The 21487-nt window shown below is 39.4% G+C and overlaps 1 pseudogene; it reads right to left on the reverse strand.

The window, feature by feature from the left end:
• Positions 1-3192: 3192 nt before the first annotated feature.
• LOC122665043 lies at positions 3193-4080 on the reverse strand (annotated as a pseudogene).
• Between the last annotated feature and the right edge of the window lie 17407 nt (positions 4081-21487).

Genomic DNA, 21487 nt, shown 5'->3' on the forward strand with positions numbered 1-21487 from the left:
TGCTACGTGGTGAAAGTTAGAAATTCACTCACTTTTTGTCAACACTTATATGAATGACTTCCATGGGATTGTGGGGTCTTACATCAGTACATGGACCGGGGTCTAACAGGTCCATTTGAAGGGTGGGACCATGAGTTACCTCGTTATAAAAATAGAATTATTTAAAGGGTTTATGACAAATGCCCCCCCCTAAAAATACCCATTTGTCCAAATGCACTTTTACAATTTTTCAAATTTCAAACTCCCCCCTACTTTCAAAACACTAACACTTTAGCCCAGTCCGTTAATTTGGGACGTTAGACGTTAGTTTCAGGGAATCTAATGATTAGCCCCTCTGATAAAAATCCATCAAAATTAAAGAATAAAATGATCAAATTGCCCTCATTTTCTTCAAATCGTTTAGGGTTTGAAACTGAAAATTTTTTTCCCAAATCGGTTAGGTTGTCTAACTTGATTCAAGATGCTGGAAATAAAGAATTAAGAAAATTTAAACTATGATTTAACAAAAATAGTTTGAAGGTTGGGACAAATAATGGGATAGGACATTAGGCTTGTAATTCGTGGAAGGAAATTGGATTTCATAAACTCTGAAGGCAAAACAATGAGCACAGTAGGGTTGAGAATAATAGGAATCATGAGATAATGAGACACACAAGAATGAAGTGAGAAAAGAAGAAAAAATGGTGATTGATTTTCATAGGAATTAACCTGTAGAGGTCATGTTATCCACAAAGATTCCAAGGATACATCGCGAGCAACAATAGTAGTAGTCTACCTTCAAAATCTGAGAGCTCTTCAGAAACTAATTTCCTCCCTCTTAGGACGTCTTTGGTATAATTTTTATTTTTTATTTTTACCTCAAAAAATATTTTTGGTTGCGTTCGATATCGTTTATGAAGTATGTTTCTATTTAAAAAAGATTGAAAAAACCAAAAACCAAAAATAGATGAAAAGCCGTTTATGGTTTTTTCGTTGAAAACTGTTTTTTGCTAATTGTGCTGACTCTTCAATGAACTTGTGCTCATAAATTCAATGAACTTGTGCTCATAGATGAAAAACAGTAAATTGATTTTGTTTTTTAAAAGGCAAACCTTTGACCGTTCTCCTCCTTTACCGATCAAGAGAGGGCGATGAATACTGAAACGAAGAAGAATGGGCCAGAAGGTATGCCGCCACAGCCAGCGCCAGCAGCACCACCACCGCCACCACCACCACCACCGGCGCCAGTCAACTCCTAAATGAGACAGCTTTTGTGTATCATGTTGCACTGATCTGTGCAGTGAGAGGATCCCCAAAGCTCTGAGAAATTACTTCACTATTTCTGGAGGTATTTGCTGTTTCTTTAATATGAGAGCAATACTTAAGTACTAGGAAATCAGAGCAAGTGTCAATGGATTTCATCTAATTGAACCCAGCACATGTTGAAGCAAAATTTTATCCCCCCCTCTTCCCCCTTCTTGTTGTGTGATACTCTGGTCCTCTCTGCTGCAACATCTCCAACAAGCCCGTCAATCCTCTGTGAGAACTCCCACTCAATCCAACAGCTTTCCTCGCCTCATCTTTAACCTGCGCCTCCTGCACCCTCAGCCGCTCATTCCTCATCATCTCCCTCACCCTCTCCTCTATCTCCTTGGCCTTCACCACCTCCTCCCCACCACCACCACCTCCTCACGCACACCCCAAGCCCACTCATCTCGCTCCTGCTCACATTCGCACGGGACCAGTGACCCCACCGGTAGCACCAGTGGTTGCCCATTTATGCAATTTGAAAAGTTGTAGGGATAAATTTGGATAAATGGGCATTTTCAGGGGCATTTATAAAAAACCCTTGTTTAAATGACCATGTCAAAGGAAGATTTTCTCAATCAAAATGTCGCATCAATTTTTTTTTTACTCTCCTCTAAGGTTAGGCACATGCCGGATTTTGAGTCTCATCTCAGCATTTCAAGTATTATGATAAGATTTTTCCCTATTATACGTCTTATGGGATTCCCTGTAAAACAGCGTGGCCCCAACACCAATACGGGGTCAATGGGAATGTGCGTAGATTGTAGAAGCATCTACAAAAACATGATTTTCATCTTTTATTACGAGGGGGTGGTCATTTTGTATCCCTCCTTTGAGGCGCGAGGGAAAGTTTGCCTTTTAGGAAAATGTCAAAAGTTGTGCCCAATCGGCCAGCCTTGAGATCATACATGCTAGGCCTGGGCTGAGGATGTCCTAGCTTGTTTTCTAATCAGATCGAACTAGTCTAGGCTTAGTCTGAGGGATAGGGATCCCTAGTTAGATATGGATTTTAAAAAACCCTGCCCACACGGTTGCATCCCTAGTTCTTTGTACAAGGAAAGAAAAATAACAAGGGAAAGAGAACGCTAACTGGTCACATGGTGCGTGGCCCTACATCCAGACACAGGGAAAGACACAAGACGAGCGAAAAGACTACCGCTTTTTTAGGGATTTTTGCCTTTTCATGGGGGTGCGGTGGTCATTTCACGAGGCCATGTGTGAGCGTAGAGGCCGTGCGCCACACATGACCAAGTAAAGTTCTTTCTCCAAAATAAATTTAGGGAAAAAGATCTTACTTGGTGGTCTTTCCTATGCCCTTTCACAGGGTACCGTGACATGACGCCTCTGCCCCTTGATAGATACCCAGATGTGCTCACCCATTGGCCGAGACGCTTGTGTAGAGACCATGTGACCAAGTAGAGATCTCTTGCCCAAAAGAGAGAGAGAGTCTCTTCTATTTAATGAAAGTAGAATTCTTTGAAAAATGTTAATATGGAGGGTATTTTGGACAAGAGAAAACACCATGAAGGATGTTTTCTTTAAGTGAGAAAGTATATCAAATCCAATAATTAATATAGAATTTATGTGAAACTTAAAATTATTACTTATTATTTCTTATCTATTACCAACATAAACTATAATAAAATTTTCATAAGATAAAATTTAGCATATGATTTACTAAGGAATTAACAGTAATTTACCATGATTACAATAATATGTGGGAATTAGGGCTTCCCATGATCTGATAATCTAGCCCTGCCTTACTCCCACTACCCTATATATAACTGGAAGAAAAGAGATTAAAAAAAAAAAAAAAAAAAAATTTCAAAAGAGGAACATTATTTGAAATCCAAGATTCGATTCTCACACTAGTGCTCCTCCGTAATACCTGTCTTCAATTCCTATCTAATCCAATCCACGCTTCTTGCTAAATTGAAGAGCGTAATCATAGATCTTGAGTGGATCAGGAAGGGACTTAGCCACACTTTCCTTCTTCTCCATGCACCTCTTGGCCCATTCAATCAACTTTGGACACTCCGCCTCTATGTCGAAATTGACTAAAGTCTCCATGGCATAAAACCAGGAGTAGAAGTGCACAAAACTCAAATCCAAGAACCAAAATTGTCACCTCCAAAGTAAGCCTTTTCTCCAAGTTCTTCTACCAAGACCTTCAATCCCTCTATGAATTCCTTCTTAGACTTCTCTTGTTCTTCTCCTTTCGGGTTCCACAATATTCCCCTCACACTGCTGAAAACCTGCAAAAGATAATCGATGATGATGATGATGATGCAAGCATAGATTAATTAGAGTAAGAGAATTGTTAAGAACTTGGGTCTCATCCTCAAAAGCTAGCCGTTAAGGAGAGGATGCCTAAGTATTTATTAACCCACCTACATTCCCTTTCATATTCGATGTGGGATTATTCTTTTTGCCTTATATGCTTGGATATCCCAACAAAAATTAAGTACGTACCTTATTGTCGATGTAGTCAGCCCAGAATCTGGCTTGGGCTCGTTGGTAAGGATCAAAAGGCAACAATGGAGGAACTTTGTCGTCCTTCCATGTCTCGTCAATGTATTGAACAATGACGAGAGATTCACAGATGGGTTTTCCATTATGGACCAAGACAGGGATCTTCTTATGAATTGGGTTCATCTGCAGGAGAAGAGGACTTTTGTCTTGGAGGTTCTCTTCCCTGTATTGGTATTCCACACTTTTCTCATCCAAGGCGATTCTCACCCTCATCCCAGAGGGACTAGCCCAAGCATTCAATAGAACCACCTCGTCTGCCATAGTTACTGAATCTGATCGATCAAGCGTAGCACAAGTCACAAAATAGAAGAAGCTTAATTAATTTGTTTTTTTTTTTTTTTTTTCCGATAACGGTGGATCATATTGAAGGGGGGGAGGTGTACAACCAGTGGCATCATTTACACAAAGGTCATGAAGCCACTGAATGGAATCCGGCCAATCTGTCACACACCTAAGAGACAGAGCCTTCCTGGCCAGGGCATCTGAGACAACATTCATAGCCCTTGGAACAAAAGAGAAAACAACAGAGGAGAACGAGGGGATCAACCTAATGATATCCGCAACCAGGTCCTCAACTTCCACCACCGGGGTTAGCCTGCCCTCCACAAACAAAACAGCATCCCTATTATCAGACTCAACAAGGATGCTATCAAAACCCCACTCAAGCGCAGCCAACATAGCACAACGAATTGCAAGGACCTCCCCTTGCATAATGGAACCAAAAGAATGAGGAATGGACCGCGCTTTACATTGAGCTCCCCTATGATCTCGGAAAATCAAACCCAGACCACCTTTTGATTTACCTCTTGGTAGAGCAGCATCACAATTTACCTTGATAACACCAACCGGGGGGGTTCCCAATGATGAGGAACCAGGGGGTGGGTTTGGGGTACTTCTAGAGATGGCCGTTTCTCTGTTAAGTCGGCTTATCGACTGCTTGTTGGAATAGAAGAGCAAGAAAATCGGGTTAAAGCTTCATCTTCTAGAAGTCGGTTGTGGGATAATATTCCAAATCAGGTTTGGAATCGCATTTGGGCAATCCAAACTTTGCCAAAAATCAAAAGCTTGCTGTGGAGATCCTGTAATGAGGCATTGGCCACGAGTGCAGGTTTACTTTCTCGGCAAATTCGGATTGACCCAAGTTGCTTGAGGTGTGGTGCCTATTCGGAATCTGGTGATCATGTTTTGCTTGATTGCCCTTTTGCTCGAAGTGTGTGGTTTGGGTGTCAACTCCAGTTCTCCCCACTAAGGATAATCCAAGACTAGGTAATTGGATCAAAGGTTGGGATGTTTGGTTTCGGCAGGACAAGAAGAAAGCCCGTGTTGCTCTCTCAAGAGCCTCTTTCATCTGTTGGTACCTATGGCATGCGTGTAATGACTTGGTCTTCAATGGTAAGGAGTGTTAAACTTTTAGTTCTAATAAAATTCTATATGGACATAATTAAATCCCTAAACCAGGCTAATTAGGGTTTTGGTCTAATAAAGTGGGGTCATTAAGTTATATTAGAAGTCTAATGTGGGTGGCTTAGTGTAGGCGGATAGATTCCTATTGGATTTGTGATGAGTCGGACCTATAGGGATTACTATATAAGGAGAGCAAGGTCCCCCTCTACCCATGACAACTTATTATTCTCAATTGCTATTGAGGAGTGCATTCTTGAAAGAGAGGAGATATTCGGTGTTCGTCGTCCTGCGCATTCGGTATTCTCATCGGGCCGATTACTTTGGGAATAGAGGGAAACACCTAGATCTTTGTTCTTAATTTTCCATTGCAATCATCATCACTATGGATGCGAAACAAGGTCGAGTGGTTCTATCCTATTTTCTATTATTTATTTGATTGTGTTCTTGAACGCCTTATGGAGATCCTGGCTTTTGGGATTTTGTCCCTTTTCGGATCGATTTATTCTAACATGTGGTATCAAAGCCTCCATAGATCCGTTCTTGAACCTATATGGATTCAAAATAATAAAACATAATAAGGGAATCGAAAATTTTTCGATTCGAATCAAGGATTTTAGGGTTTTTCGTTTTCCAAAAACCGTACGGACAACGGCATTCTACCAATTTTTTTGGCCAGCAGAATGCGATCACATGGGGCGTAGAGCTCGGAAAATCAGAATTTTGGTGGGTGGATCACCGCCGGCGGTTGCCGGACGCGCTCTCACGCGTCGGCGGCGGCCACGGGTGATCTTCACTCACTACCGCGAAGTTAAAAAAAAAAAAAAAAAAGGAATCGGGTTTTGCTATCGATGCTTTGATAGTATTTACGGGCGATGCTATAGGGCGCCACACGGTCGGGTCGACCCGATTTCGACCGAAAACCCGACCCAGTGACCCGACCGACGATCCATTTTGGGTTGATCCAAACCCGGTTTGACCGGGTCTGAACTGGTTCACTCGAACCGGGGTTGAACCAAATTGATTTGGTTTGACTTTTTGGGCCGGTTTGACCAGTACAGTCAACCGAATTTGGACCTGAACTTTGACCGGGCTTTCTGGGGGCTACGAGTCTCCGTTTGGGGTCCCATTTTTTGCGTTGGTTCTGTTTTTCTGTGCTCTACACAATGGTGCCCTCTGCTTTGATCAGATATGAATATTTTAAATATTTTGGGTATTCTTTTGATGCATGCCCTATTCTGAAATTTGTCGATTCGTTCCATTGGGAACCAAATTAATTTTCTGAATTACTGGAATACCTACTTTGATGAACAATATTGTTGGCATATTTGTGTTAATTTTGAGACAATTAAGCCCCTTATCATAAATTATAAAATAACACAATTTGTTTAAGGATGTAAGTAATTTTGGAATATCCCAAGAGAGGGTTCCATGGGTTCGACAGGATGCAGCAGTCAAAGCGACCTTCCTTGTTGGATTTGTGAAACACCGGTCTCATACAGTTGTGGGATGTCCTTCAACTCTAATGTGTGGTCATATACCCAAAGGTGGTGGTCATGTATTGGTACTTGAAGGGGTACATATCTAGTATGCATATGAATAGGCCGACCCTAGAATTACGCACACCCAAAGGTAGTGGATTTTGAAAGTTGAGTTGTATTCCCATGGCCCTTTGGTATGTGGGGATTTTTACAATTTCATGTTGGAAAATCAGCCCAAAGGTATTTTCACAATGATGTGTGTAAAATTCTCATAAGCTTATAAGGTTTCAAGTGTACTTGCATCATGCGATTATTATCTTGTTCATTATTTAAATTTTTAGTCACCTTTTACTCAATAATAACATGGTCACTATTGAGATTCTTCTTGGGTCAAATTTTAAAAAGTAGAAAGAGGACATTATGTTTGCCATGAAAATGGCAAATGCGCATCGTCCCTTGTTATAGATAAACCAATGGACCTAGCTATGATAGTCTTGAGGATGAAAAATCGTGCATTCTACATGGGAAAAGAGTAATCGCTTAGCTGTACTATCTATAAAGAGGTCGATCGAAACACCTTAAGAGTGGTCTACGATAAATATCTTGCCGGAAGAATTCTTTGGATGCAATTTTCAAGAGATACCAAGTTTCATCGAATGCTGAGATTGGGAGACTTCTACAAGGGCTATTTAATATGGAATATCATGGTTACGGGGGTGTTAGGGATTATATTGTTTGGATGGTTGACTATCAAACCAAAATCAAAGCCTTGAATATTGCTCTTCCTAATGCCTTGATTGTTCATCAAGTTCTTAATATCCTACCATCGATTTTGACATCATCAAAACCAACTACCTTTCCCAGGATGGTGTTTGGAGTATCGATGACCTTATTTCTTGGGTTGTATCGAGGAAGAGAAACTACTTGTTATTTTCAAATCCCATGAGAGTGAAAAGTCTAAAAACCATACTCATAAGTCGCCCAATAAAGAGTGCGATCGGATTAACAATTTAGGACCTAAGAAAGACTCTTTCAAGAAAGAGAGTGATCGTTGCTTCTTTTGCAAGAAGAAGGGTCACATAAAGAAGGGCGCAACAAATACAAGACTTGGTTATCAAAACCCAAGCCATCACGTAACGATTCTTTAGCTTTTGTTTGTGAATCCAATCTATCATAAGCCTCATCCGGTTCTTGGAGGCTAGACGGTGGGGCAACTAACTAAGTTGCCTTTACCATATAGGGATTAATAAGCCGGAAGAGGCCAAATCGGGATGAATCAAGGTTTATCATAGGAAGCGATAGATATGATTGACGTAAAGTTCGTGAGAGATATCATTTTCTTACTAGTTTCTAGTTTTAATTTGTTTAAAGAATACCTTTTTATGTACCATCCTTGATGGAATTTAATTTTGATTTCACTTGTTGGACATTGGTAGTTACCATTTTGAAATAGAGCGTATGATAAATTTGTTTCAAATAAAGTTGGTTCTGCATTACGTCCAATGGATTATGCGTGTGTTTATCTCCCAATGATATCTCGCCTTCCATAATATTGAAAGCGTTGTTTCCAAAAGACCCTTACCTAAAGAACGGTCTTTCACATTGTGGCATAAGATGTTAGGTCATATTTCTAAGGTAAGAGTGGAAAGGCGATAAAGTCGACATCCTACCTACTATCGAAAGTGATCTAGAAACTTATGTAGGCGATGTATGGGAAAGATGACCAAGATAAAGAAGAAAATTGTAGTCTATAGTTCGACCTGTTGGAAGTCATTCACACGACATCGAGTGGTCCCTATTCAGCCACATAGTGTAGAAAATTTTTATTTCATCACTTTTAACAGACGACTACTCCGATATGGCTATTTGTTCTTAATTAAAGAAAATCGAATCTCTTGATAAGTTCAAGATTTTGGGCTGAAGTTGACAAACGGTTGGGGAAAGTTATTAAAATTGTTAAATCCGATCGTGGGGGTGAGTATTATGCGAGATTGGCGATCTTTGGATAGCTTAAGGGCATGTTTGCCAAATACTAAGAAGACTCTAGGATAGTTGGTCGGTTTACTATGTCAAGAAGTCACGAGAAAAATGGTGTTGCCGAAAGGCATAAGGATGGTGAGGAGTATGATTAGTAAGATAAATTTTACCTAAGTTCTTATAGGAGAAGTTTTTGAAAACTACTCCTTGTATCCTTAACCATGTAGTTACTAAACCGAAACCATCTTAGAGTTTGGGGTGCCCTACGAGTAAAATTATATTATCCGACTTTGAACAAGTTAGATCCCGGGACTACTCATTACTATTTTGTTAGCTACCCGAGATCATTGAAGGGATATAAATTTTATAACCCTGCGGAGACACTAGAATTATGGACTTATAGGCGGAAGTTTACGAAATTTGATGTGGCCAAAAGGAATGATTGTTCTCAGATTGTTCGAGATAGTGACATGGTTGATCTGGTACATGTTCTTCTACCTATTGAGGACGGATGTGGGGCACACTACGCCATTAGTTACACCTCTTGGAGTTCGGGCCGATATTGATGCGGTCCTTGACATTCATGCCTTTGATGAGATTCCTCTCAATCGGGATGCGATTGATGATCCTATCATTGATGCGGTTCGGTGAGATTTCTCGCATTCGGGGTGAGGCGAGTGGTAGCACCATCACGAAAATCCATCAAGGAAGAAATTCGAAATACCATCTATCTATGAGGTCTATCCAGAGAACATGACTACGACATTGGTTGTGTGGTTGATCCAGCTACTTATTGAGCGTTGTTTCTGGTTCTCGATTAGATTTGTAGTTAGATGTAATGAGATGAGGTGGAATCGATGAAACATAATGATGTTTGGGAGCTTGTTGAATTAAACACGAGGGTCTTGCGGTGGATGGTTTAGACCATCTTACGTGGACTCAAGAAGTCTATTTACGGTCTCAAACAAGCTTCGGCGTGGTATTTGAAGTTTGCGTGTCGTGACTTCATTCGGTTTTTTGAAAAACAAGCGGATCAATGTATATATCACAAGGTCGGTGGGAGCAAATTCTATTTTCTCATATTTTATATGGATGACATCACGCTTATTATGATGACCTAGGGATGTTGCATAAATGAAAGCAACTATTATCTAGGGAATTTGACATGAAGGACTTTGGTGAGGTTTCTTTTGTCCTTGACATTGAGATCCATAGGGATCGTTCTCGTGTTTACTAATTTTTCTCGGAGGGCTTATGTTAATCGTATTCAGGAGAGGTTCGGTATCTTTGGATTGTAAACACAGGAATGTTCTGTTCTCAAGCGAGCTCGACACGTGCGAAAAATGAAGGTGAGAAGGATGACATAATGAGGTGCCTTATACCAGGCCCGGATATTACTTTTGTGATAGGTCTTCTTGGCGAATATCGATCAGTGAGATCCTGGTCTTAGCCAGATGGTTCTTTGCCAAGAAAGTATTATGGTACTTGTAGGGGACAAAAGATTATATGTAACATAAAGACACATTTTTGAACTCAAGCTAGTGGGTCATCTGATTCCGACCTTGCTAGGTTTGTGAGAATGATAGGAGATCCACATCTAGTTAAGTTTTCTAATGGCGGGAAGGGTAGTATTATGGAGCAGTACAAAACAAACATTGGTAACCACATTAACTATACGAGGTAAAGTTTGTAGCATGCCATGGGGTTGCTACTTAGGTTATTTGACTCGGGAATCTCATAAAGTAGTTGACCATTTTAGATTACGTGGATAGACCCATCCGGATATATAGTAATAACGACTCTGCTTTGTGTTGGTTATAAACAACAATAAAGGACTTAGAGGGTCTAAACACATGGATGTCAAGTATTTGACCATAAAGAGAGAGTAAAAGAAGGTGACATTACGGTGGAGCATATTAGTACAGATGATATGGTTGCGAGATCCCTAACCAAAGGTCTTCGCCTTTGTGTTTTTGAGAGACATGTCATGAGCATGGGCTTAGTTGCATCATGGGATGTGGTTAGTTAGTGGGAGTTTGTTTTATTTTGCTTCATTGTAATTTAAAGGTTCTTTTCATACGTATTTTTACCTTATGGTAAACTTTGATTTATATATATATCGGTGTCATTGCATGTAGTTTCTTTTAAACACATGAGTGTTTTATTTATTGACATGATGTATATATTTACGATTTTAAAGTTTTAAGGAATGTGTTAACCTTAAGCAAGGTGGGGCATTAAATTGTTAGCCTAAAGGTATGTCTTGTAACACATAAAGTATAACTCGAGTTATTTACGATGAGACATACAGATTCGTTAGAATCACAAAGTTTATTTCTCTAGTGAGCTGTGCCACTTAAAGAAGAGAAATTTTGGGTGATAAGCGGATAATACATAAGGAATCACTACGTGAGTATTATCTCGTTGCCACACTACCACGTTACTAGTAGAGTTGAGGGCTCTCGTGACCATGGAAGGCTCTGTGTCGCTTGATCATAGATGCGATTACCGCCATGATTCGGTGTCTAAAACTCTATGGGATAGGATTGACTTTCTAATATGACCTCTAGACCAATTTATTTTAAAAATTGTGCACATAAAGTTTTCTTAAAGAGTTGTAGCCTGTGATTTGTTTTAGTCAAAACTATTTTTAAATCATTTTAAAAATAAAGAATTTAATGTAAGTCAAAGTGGGCAAATGTTAGAATTTTAGTTCTAATAAAATTCTATATGAACATAATTAAATCCCTAAATCAGGCTAATTAGGGTTTTGGTCTAATAAAGTGGGGTCATTAAGTTATATTAGAAGTCTAATGTGGATTGGCTTAGTGTGGGCGGATAGATTCCTATTAGGATGTGATGAGTCGGACCTATAGGGATTACTATATAAGGAGAGCTAGGTCCCCCTCTACCCAAGACAACTTATTATTCTCAATTGCTATTGAGGAGTGCATACTTGAAAGAGAGGGAGATATTCGGTGTTCGTCGTCACTGCGCATTCGGTATTCTCATCGGGCCGATTACTTTGGGAATAGAGGGAAGCACCTAGATCTTTGTTCTTAATTTTTTATTTGCAATCATCATCACTATGGATGCGAAACAAGGTCGATGGTTCTATCCCTATTTTCTATTATTTATTTGATTGTGTTCTTGAACGCCTTATGGAGATCCTGGCTTTTGGGATTTTGTCCCTTTTCGGATCGATTTATTCTAACAAGGAGTGGTCACCTTCAGAGGTTGTTGTAGCTGCTGAGAATGTCTTCCTGGAGTTTGCCTCGGTTAATCTAGGGAGGGATGTTCAGTCTTAATTAATTTGTTGGAGGCTTATTGATGAGGCCAGTTTGTATTTATAGAGATTTAATTTGATCTGAAATTTACTTAAATTAACCCACAAGTAACAAAATTGTCTCTTCTTGGATGCATTCCATGTTAATTAATTAGAATTCTAGAAACTTTGATCTGAAGTACAGATGTTCATCATCGGTTGCGTCATCCATGAATTGAATAGAGCTGGTTTTTACGGTTGGGTTGTGGAGGAGGATGGATACACAAATTCAAAAAGAGAAAAGAAAGAAAGAACCTTTAGACATCAGCGCTGACATCAAAGTTTGATTTCAATCCAAACGTATTTTGTTTGACTCTGCCTTGCTTTGCAAGGTTATGATATAAGTAGGGATGTAAACGGATTGGATTCGGCTCGGATAGTGCCATATCCGCATCCGTATCCGATTAGCTTTCGGATGGATTCGGATGGTGCTAAACGGATACGGACATGAATATGGATCGGATATTTTATCCGTTTACATGTAAATATAGCTTTTCGGATAACTATAGCCTATCTGTATCCATATCCGTTTAGCTTTTGGACGGACTCGGATAGTGCTAAACAGATACGGACAAGGATACGAAAATGGATTTCGGCTATTCTTTTACATCCCTAGATATAAATGGGCAATGGTCATTGAACCCAAAAACAATCCCATAATAATCAAGAGTACGGATCCTCTCCAACGTCATTGAAGAGGATTCCTCTCCAATAACCCTCTCCTAAGGCCACGTTTCATATCCATTCACGCTGATTTAACTCCGTTTTCCTCATTCTTTGTTCTTATTTTCTATTTTTCTTTTTCCTCTCCCTCTTTTATATGAATCCATAAAACGTGATTGAAAAGGATATAAGTAATTAAATCTAGAATCTAATCTCAAATCTCTCTCCCTCCCTCATACCTTATGCGAAACAATCTTGCAACTCAGTTCATGGGTTGAGGTATTATCGCATCGTTAGGTATCGATATCATATTGCTCGTATCGGGGCAATATGTAACGGTTTTGGTTGTGGCCGATCTTGATATTGTGCCAATATTGTATCGATAATACGTTATGAACAAGAAGTAAAACAGTCAAATATCTTTTTTTTGAAGGAGAGCAGGGGTAATTTTGTCAGATACAGCTGATTCGTTGTCATAGTGGTATCATATTGGTTTTGCAAGTGATTGATACCTGATCCAATACCATGCAGTAAAACCATGGGTTCTAGTGATCGATAAAGGTCTCTACCAATCCAGATCGGTTAGGTTCACCCCTGTTTCCTTAAAAAAAATTAGATTTTTTTAATTTTAATTTAAAATTTTACCCTTGTCTGTACTGGTCCATCGAGATTGGATCGGCAAGGAATCAGTATTGGTCTCAACCGATATTGATGCGAATCGGCCAATCCTATAATGATTCTTTAAACTATGATCTTGATATTGTGTCGATACTGTATTGGTGAAATGGTACAGACAAAGGATATAGTAGTAAAAAACCTTTTTTTTTTTTAAAAGAAAATCAGGGGGTAAACTTATCTGATACAACCGATCAGTGTCAATGCCATATCGATATTGTATCGATTTTACAGGTCATCAATAGCCAATCGGTAGTGTTCATCAAAACCAATGTGAGTTGCAGGGATTATTTCGCATCAGGAGAGAGAGAGAGAGAGAGAGAGAGAGAGAGAGAGAGAGAGGGATTTAGATTTGAGATAAGATTCTAGACTTAAGAGAGAGAGATTTGAGATTGGATTTCGGATTTAAATACCTATTTCCTCTTCAATCACGTTTTATGGATTCCTTAAAAAGAGGGAGAGAGGAAAAAGAAAAATAGTAAAAAAACAAAAAAAAAGAACGAGGAAACGGAGTTAAAGTTTCCGTGAATGGCTATGAAACGTAGCCCTAGGAGAGCGTTATTGGAGAGGAATCCTATTCAATGACGCTAGAGTCTGGAGAGGATCCGGACTCAATGGGAGTTCAAAAGAGTGGTGCTCAAGGTATCTATAGTGTTTTCTATTTTATATGATTATATTAAATGGGAGAATGAAAGCCACCCTGGCGTGTCTAGGGCACGTAGAATGATCATCAGACTCATCAGGGGTTCGGTGGTAATTTTGCACACCACTCTATCAGGGTGGAGAGCGACATGATTCGATTTCTCCCGATTGATGTCCCTCACCCCTCCTTGGCCCTGTACTGATGGAACTAGCAAGGGGAAATGACGGCCCTACCCAAATACAAACGACCCACGTGCTAATGCAGGGCCAGTAGGGGCCCTACACCAAAGCAAGGTTTTCAAATTCGAAATCGGGTAGGAATCTGTCTCCATGATTCTGATTCGATTCATTCAGAAATCAACTGAGATTAGCTAGGGTCCATGGGTATAATTTGGTTTAATCAGAATTGGCCTGATTGATTTTAAGTCGACTTGGCCCATTCAATCAACTCTTATCCAAATTTTAACACCAAGTAACAATCATTGTGTTGGTGCGGCTGCGAAACATATCATCTTAAAGGAGATATGATGCTGCAACAAACAACTTTTTGACCTTCTTACAACTACAACCCTCCCCATAATCCCCTGGAATACTATACCTAGTTTTTTGGAAATTGCTGAACTCACAAAGAACTTAGGTACTTTAACTTTTAAGTGGTGTCACACCCCCAAACCTCTGTAGAAACTCCTTTCCCCCCTAGGGCTTTGATATATGGTTTTGTTTTCATTAAAATAAAAAAAAAAAGGTAACAATCATTGTGTCATCATTTTTTTTGTCTTATTATATTTTTTATTTTTTCTTGAACTTTAAGTTAAAAGAGTTTTTTTTTTGGTAAAGAAAATTGCTAGGGATTAGTAGTTTTAACTTGGGCATTACTTTTGAATTATTTCTATTTATATTTTCTTTTTGCCTTTTTGGATGTTACAAAGGGTGATGGGGGACTATGGGTCGAAATCTTTAGATTAGATTGGTATTGGCCGAGACCGATCCGATATCAATCCGTTGGTACAATCCAGTCAAGTTACAAAAAAAAAGGTACAACCTAGTCAAGGATAATTTTTTTTTAACAAAAATCAATTTTTATTAAAAATCATAGGCAGTTCTGGCTAATCCTGATTGATTCTAGGTGATCGAGATCAGTATCAGATCGGTATCAATCAAAACCAAACTCAATCAGATTTCAGGGGGAAAGGGAGATACAGAGGAGGTTGATGAATGTGGAAATGAGGTTCAAACATGAGAACTCACTGGCCCAAGTGACTACCGCACTAGCCCATTCTCGCTATGCCCGAATGCCAAACACCACCCTTGAGTATTGAGTAATAACTCTCTCCTCCCCTGAATTCAAAAGATTCTATCAATCGTACCCATTCAGTTAAAAATTTCTATTAAATGAAGACATCACCCTAAATATATTCAGTTAAACCCCAAAATACCCTTATGTTTGTGAGTTGATTATGGTTTGGTTGATATTGGTTCAATTATAATTGACCAACCTCCAACAAGTAAAAGACTGTGAGTTGAGAGCTACGCTTGATTAGATGGTTTTCGCTTATTTTGGTTCTTGTCTTCAAAGAGTCATTCAAACCGTACCCAAAACCTCAAAACAAAGAACATGCCGGTTCACAGAACCGAATGAAGTGCACTCTTTAACTAATTAACGTGGACAGACCGAAAGTCTCTCTTGTCAAATTCTTTGGATTATCAATCTCTATTGTCCACTTTGTTTGGCTGTCAAGATTACAAGCAAATATAATAGGAGAAAAGATGGTCAATTCCCTCCTTTTCTTGGAAGTGGTTGGAACTGAAAGTGCCTTCTCCTGCACTGGAAGTGGGAAGTGAATTGGGGATAGAATTTATGCGAATTGTTTGGATAAAATGTGACTAGCCCATAAATATTGCCACGGCATTCATGGAATTGTTAAGTCTTACATGGGCCTGGAATCAAACTGGAAAGGGTTTTTTATTTTTTGGGGAGGTTAAAGGAAAGGGTTTATGAACTTGAAAAAACCTTATCGAGTTTGAGCTTTTAGTATTGTGCGGTTCGGGCCAGGCCTTGCCTAGACACAATGCAGGATGAAATGATCACCCCTCATAAAAGGCGGAAATTCTGCCCCCCGAGATGCCAATGTGAGTGCTTTCATTAGCTGCGCCCCTTCACTCCCCCATAAAGAACTACGCAGCACATGGCAGGACGGGCAGGCGGCAGTAGAGGATAAGGATGTTAAAATGGAACCGAAACTGAATTTCGGAACCGGAACCAACCGTTTTTTATCGAACCAAACCGCACCGCAGAAAAATGATCCGGTTTTGACTTTATAGGTTCTCTTTCCGGTTTGGTTTTGATTTTCACCGCAAAACCGTGGTTTTAAACCGAATAAGAAACCGGAAAAATCGAATAGAAACCGATACCTCTTACTCTAATACTAACCCATGCATCAATTTGATTAATTAATAACATATAATTAATTTAATAAATATAATTATTGCATCAACATGAAATATAAAATAAGTAAAATGCCATGGGTTAACTATATATTAGATTTGTTCAAGTATAAATTGAAAATTATGGATGATGTTAAAATGGATTAACAAAATCTTACTATTTAATAGAAGAAATAGTTTGTTCATCATGTGAGAGTGGAGAAGGAAAAAAAAAAAGGAAAAACAAAGAATAGGAAAGGAAAAGGACGGGTGAAGAAGAGAACTTTTTTATTTTTATCACATAGGCATAGGAAATATGATAAATGAGGGAGGAGAGAATGGGGAAACACGGGATTATAAAGGCCTTGAAAACCAAGGTTGTCTTAATTACTGATTCCCAAAACGACACTACACAAACCGCATGTAAATCGATTGTGGATTGGATAACGAAAACCGAATAGAAACCGGTAAAACCGAACCATATGCAAAATGATTTTGATTTTGGCTGATTCCTATCTAGTTCAGTTTTGATTTCACCTTACTAAAATGTAAACCGCATCGCAATCGAACCAAATAACCAGAATCGCACCGGTTGACACCCTTAGTAGAGGATATGGATCCATCTCCACTATTGACAGGTAAAGCCCTTACCACTATCAAGAGTCGTATAATAGATGGAGGAAACACTACAAATTTACACAAAAATATAAAATAGAAAACAATCATGCCACATAAAGAAATATTGCCATCAAAATTTTAATGTGAAAGCCCCTCAAATTCAAGGGAAAAACCTTGAAAAAAAAAAAATCATAAGGAGGGATATCTCAATGCCATTGTTCTAGCTTGTGGAAACAAACATCATTCTTGAAGAACATTAATTGCAAAACAGAGCCACTTCCCTCCTCCATTTTGTGAAGCTCTGTAGGACCAGATTTGGACTGTATCACTCTCATGTAAATGTTTGTTCACCACCAAGTTGCCCCAGTTTTTTATTAATACGTAGATGTTGCTTCTGTTCATCACCCTTTTTTTGAAGTTCAAGTTCCACAACTCAGACTTTTCGGCTCCTATTACCAAAACCAACACATCTACAGGTATCTCCTCCTTGTTTGATGCTTGCCTTATCTCTGCTTCCTTTAAAAACTCTTCCAACCTTACTTGGTTTTCTGGTATGGATAGATGGTTATGACCCCCACTCACATCAGTAGATGCTAGTTTCTTCTCTATCACCCACACCACATTGTCACCTCCATATTCATTGATTATTGCATTAAGAAGCTCTTTAGGCATAGTTGCTAGTACTGCATGTGGCCAGGCCTGTAAACGGATCGGATTCGGCTCGGATACGGATCAGATGTAATCGGATTCGGATATTTCCTAGTCGAATACGGATACCTCTAAACGGATTCGGATGGATTCGGATGCGGATCGAATTCGGATTTTCAACCATCCGTTTACACCTCTGCCTTGTGCAACCCGAACCTTCCTCCCCTAGTGGATACAATTCACTCTCAATCCATAGTTTTAGATCATGATTCTCTTCTCCTCATATTCTAGAACCTGTTGAATCTTCAAAAACCCTCAAGATTGTTATTTACTTAATTTTTTAATTAAGTATTTGGATTCGGATTTTTATCGGAGTATTCAGATTTTTTTTTTCAGATTTCTCTAATCAAATATGGATGCCCCTAAATGGATACGGATGCAGATCGAATTCGGATTTTCTATTATCCATTTACAGCCCTTGATGTGCATGCCTGGGTGCAACTGGTCGATTCACTGGATTATTATTGATCACCTTCTTCTTCTTCATTGGTTTATGTTTCTTTCTCGCTCTCTTTTTGTCTTCCAGCATCAAAGAATCATCAGCTTTCCTTTTCTGGATATCATGAATCTTGGGCTCATCATCGGGAATTGCAATGGGAAGCTTTTCTAGTACCTCAATGAAGTTGTTCCTCATCTGACCCTCAATCTCACGCGACAACTCTAATTTTTGCTTTCTAATCCATTCTAGAGCTTTACAAGGTTGTGGACTAGTTCCTCAAAATTGATGTCCTGATTGGCATCATAAAACTCCTCTGGAGCTTCTAACTCGTCCTCCTGAACAAATTCCATGTAGTTCTTCTGATCATTCCCAGCCACTTCTAGGTTTAAACCCACATTGAGCACCATCATCGAATCTTGAAGCTGTGAAAAACAAAAACAACAAAAAGGTCTAGTTGAAGGAATTCAAAGCGAAAAGCAGGAAAGGGATTAAAAAAACCTAACTGATATGGCAAGGCAAAGAATACCTGCGGCTGTGACGAATTGAAGAGAGAGGATGATTTTTTTTCTTTCTTTCCTGGGCTTATGAGGGTTTGTTTATTAGAAGAGTAAGGACACATATGGTCCTATTTATATATGAATTTGGAAAGCAGCAGATCGACTCCAATGTAGAGTGAAATTAGGAATTCAAATTAGGACAGGAGTGAATAATATATAATGGTAAAACAGATGAACAAATTAAATAGAAGGTTAAGGACCCAGCAGAGAGAGAGAGAGAGAGAGGGGAAAAGCAAATTCTAAAATTAGAAATAGAATCGACCAGTGTGGCTGGTCCCCTGCTTCTAAACTGTAAATTAGATTTGCTTGTGGGTCACCCCCTGCGTCTAAAATTAGAAAGAGAATCGACTGTTCTAGTTGGATCAATCAAACTGGGTTTGGTTTGGTTTGGAGATTGGGTTAATTTTAAATCTTAATTTAACTTCCTCATTTATCATTGGCTCTTATGACTTTTGGATAGAGAGGTCATGATCCAAATGGATTAGCTGTAAGAAGGAAAATAGCATCCATATTCATCGTCCTAATAGCAGGGGAGCCAGACATTAAATAAAAAATAGCATCCATATTCATCTGTGCCATATCGATTTGAATTGTACCAATTTACCCCTATTGTGTTATTTAAAAAATAATTTGTTTTACCTCTTTACCCTTGGGCCGTACTGATCCATTGATACAGGATTATTCCTGTTAAGGAATATGATTCCAGTTCAAACTCTTTTGAATTTTTAAATTTTGAAACTTGGATTATAGAACGTTAGACTGTTGTGAACTCAACGTAATACCAGGTCAAATTCTTGTCTCTTCCTTGTAGATAGGAGAGTCCTTTTGTAATCAAACTCTATCTCTTAGAGAGTTTGAATTTTGTAAAACAAAGTTATAAATATGATACACGTCTAACCTCTAAGATTGAGGAAGACAAACTCATTCAATCTCTATCTTTACATGGTATCCGACAACCACTCGATCCCTAAGTATCCAAAATCAAAAAATGTCTTCGTCTTCCGCTGCTTCTTCCTCTCCTTCTTCTTTTCCAATTCCCAACTTCCAACACCATATCACCCTGAAATTATCAACAGATAATTATCTTCTATGGAAAACACAGTTCTTCCCCTTACTGCGAAGCTATGACCTTCTCGGCTTTGTTGATGGGACCTAGCCCTCTCCACCAGCCTTCATAATTTCGGATGACATTGCAACTCCAAATTCCAATGGCACTGGTGCAATATCTGAAGCTTCAGCCAACATGTCACCACCTCTTGTAGCTAATCCGGCTCATGCCGAATGGATAAGAAAGGACCAACTGGTTATGAGTTGGCTCCTCGCTTCTCTCACACCTGAAGTACTACCCTATGTGGTGGGTCTCACAACAGCAGATGAAGTTTGGGATGCCCTCCAAACTGCTTTTGGAACCCTTTCTCATACCAGCATACTGCAGCTTCATATGCAACTACAGAACAATACTAAGGGCGATAAATCTGTTTCTACTTACTTGCGCGAAGTCAAATACATATGCGATCAGCTCTCTGCTGCAAATAAGCCCATCTCCACCGCGGAACTCAGTGCGATTATCTTGGTATATGTTGATGACCTGATTATTATTGGTTCTACAGATGCATTGATCCAACAGGTTCTTGATTCACTTCGTGCAGAATTTGCAATAAGGGACGTAGGGTCTCTTCATTACTTCTTAGGTGTGGAAGTGCTATCTCACCCCAGGGGCATCATATTGTCACAACAAAAGTACATTCATGACTTGTTAGTCCGTATTGGCATGGAGGGTGCCAAACCAGTTCAAACTCCGATGGCCTCTTCAACTAGGCTGTCCAAATTTGATGGGGATCCTATGTTAGATTGCACCTTATATCGTAGCACAGTTGGGGCATTGCAATATGCAACCCTCACTCGACCTGACATTTCATTCTCAGTGAACAAAGTGTGTCAATATCTTCATGCTCCTACAGAGACACATTGGCAAGCAGTAAAACGCATTTTGCGTTATCTTAAATCTACCATTACACATGGGCTGCTTATATCATGGGCTTCCTCAAGCTGGCTCATGGCCTTTTCAGATGCAAACTGGGCTAGATGTGTTGATGATAGAAGGTCCACTGGTGGTTTTGCAGTTTACATGGGTGAAAACCTAACCTCTTGGTCTGCTCGCAAACAACCAACAATTGCACCCTCCTCTATAGAATCTAAGTACTGTGCAATTGACAATGCCACAGCCGAGCTTATCTGGATCACCTCTCTCCTGCAAGAACTTCGTTCCTCAAAAAGAATCACCGGTGTTATGGTGCGACAACTTGGGTGCTACTTACTTAACGAAGAATCCCCTCTTTCATGCACGCACAAAGCATATAGAGGTGGACTTTCATTTTGTTCGCCATCTTGTGACTCAGGGTCTTCTAACGGTCAAGTTCATATCCACAAAGGACCAGATTGCAAATATACTCACAAAGCCGTTATCCACAATCCGGTTCCTATTTCTGCGTGACAAGTTGAAGATCTGCAAGCAACCATCTTCCACTTGAGGGGGGCTGTTAAGGAATATGATTCCAGTTCAAACTCTTTTGAATTTTTTAATTTTGAAACTTGAATTGTAGAACGTTAGAGTTCAAACTGTTGTGAACTCAACGTAATACCAGGTCAAGTTCTTATCTCTTCCTTGTAGATAGGAGAGTCCTTTTGTAATCAAACTCTATCTCTTAGAGAGTTTGAATTTTGTAAAACAAAGTTATAAATATGATACACGTCTAAC

This window comes from Telopea speciosissima, chromosome 6 (genome assembly GCF_018873765.1).
Source record: "Telopea speciosissima isolate NSW1024214 ecotype Mountain lineage chromosome 6, Tspe_v1, whole genome shotgun sequence".
Taxonomy (NCBI): domain Eukaryota; kingdom Viridiplantae; phylum Streptophyta; class Magnoliopsida; order Proteales; family Proteaceae; genus Telopea; species Telopea speciosissima.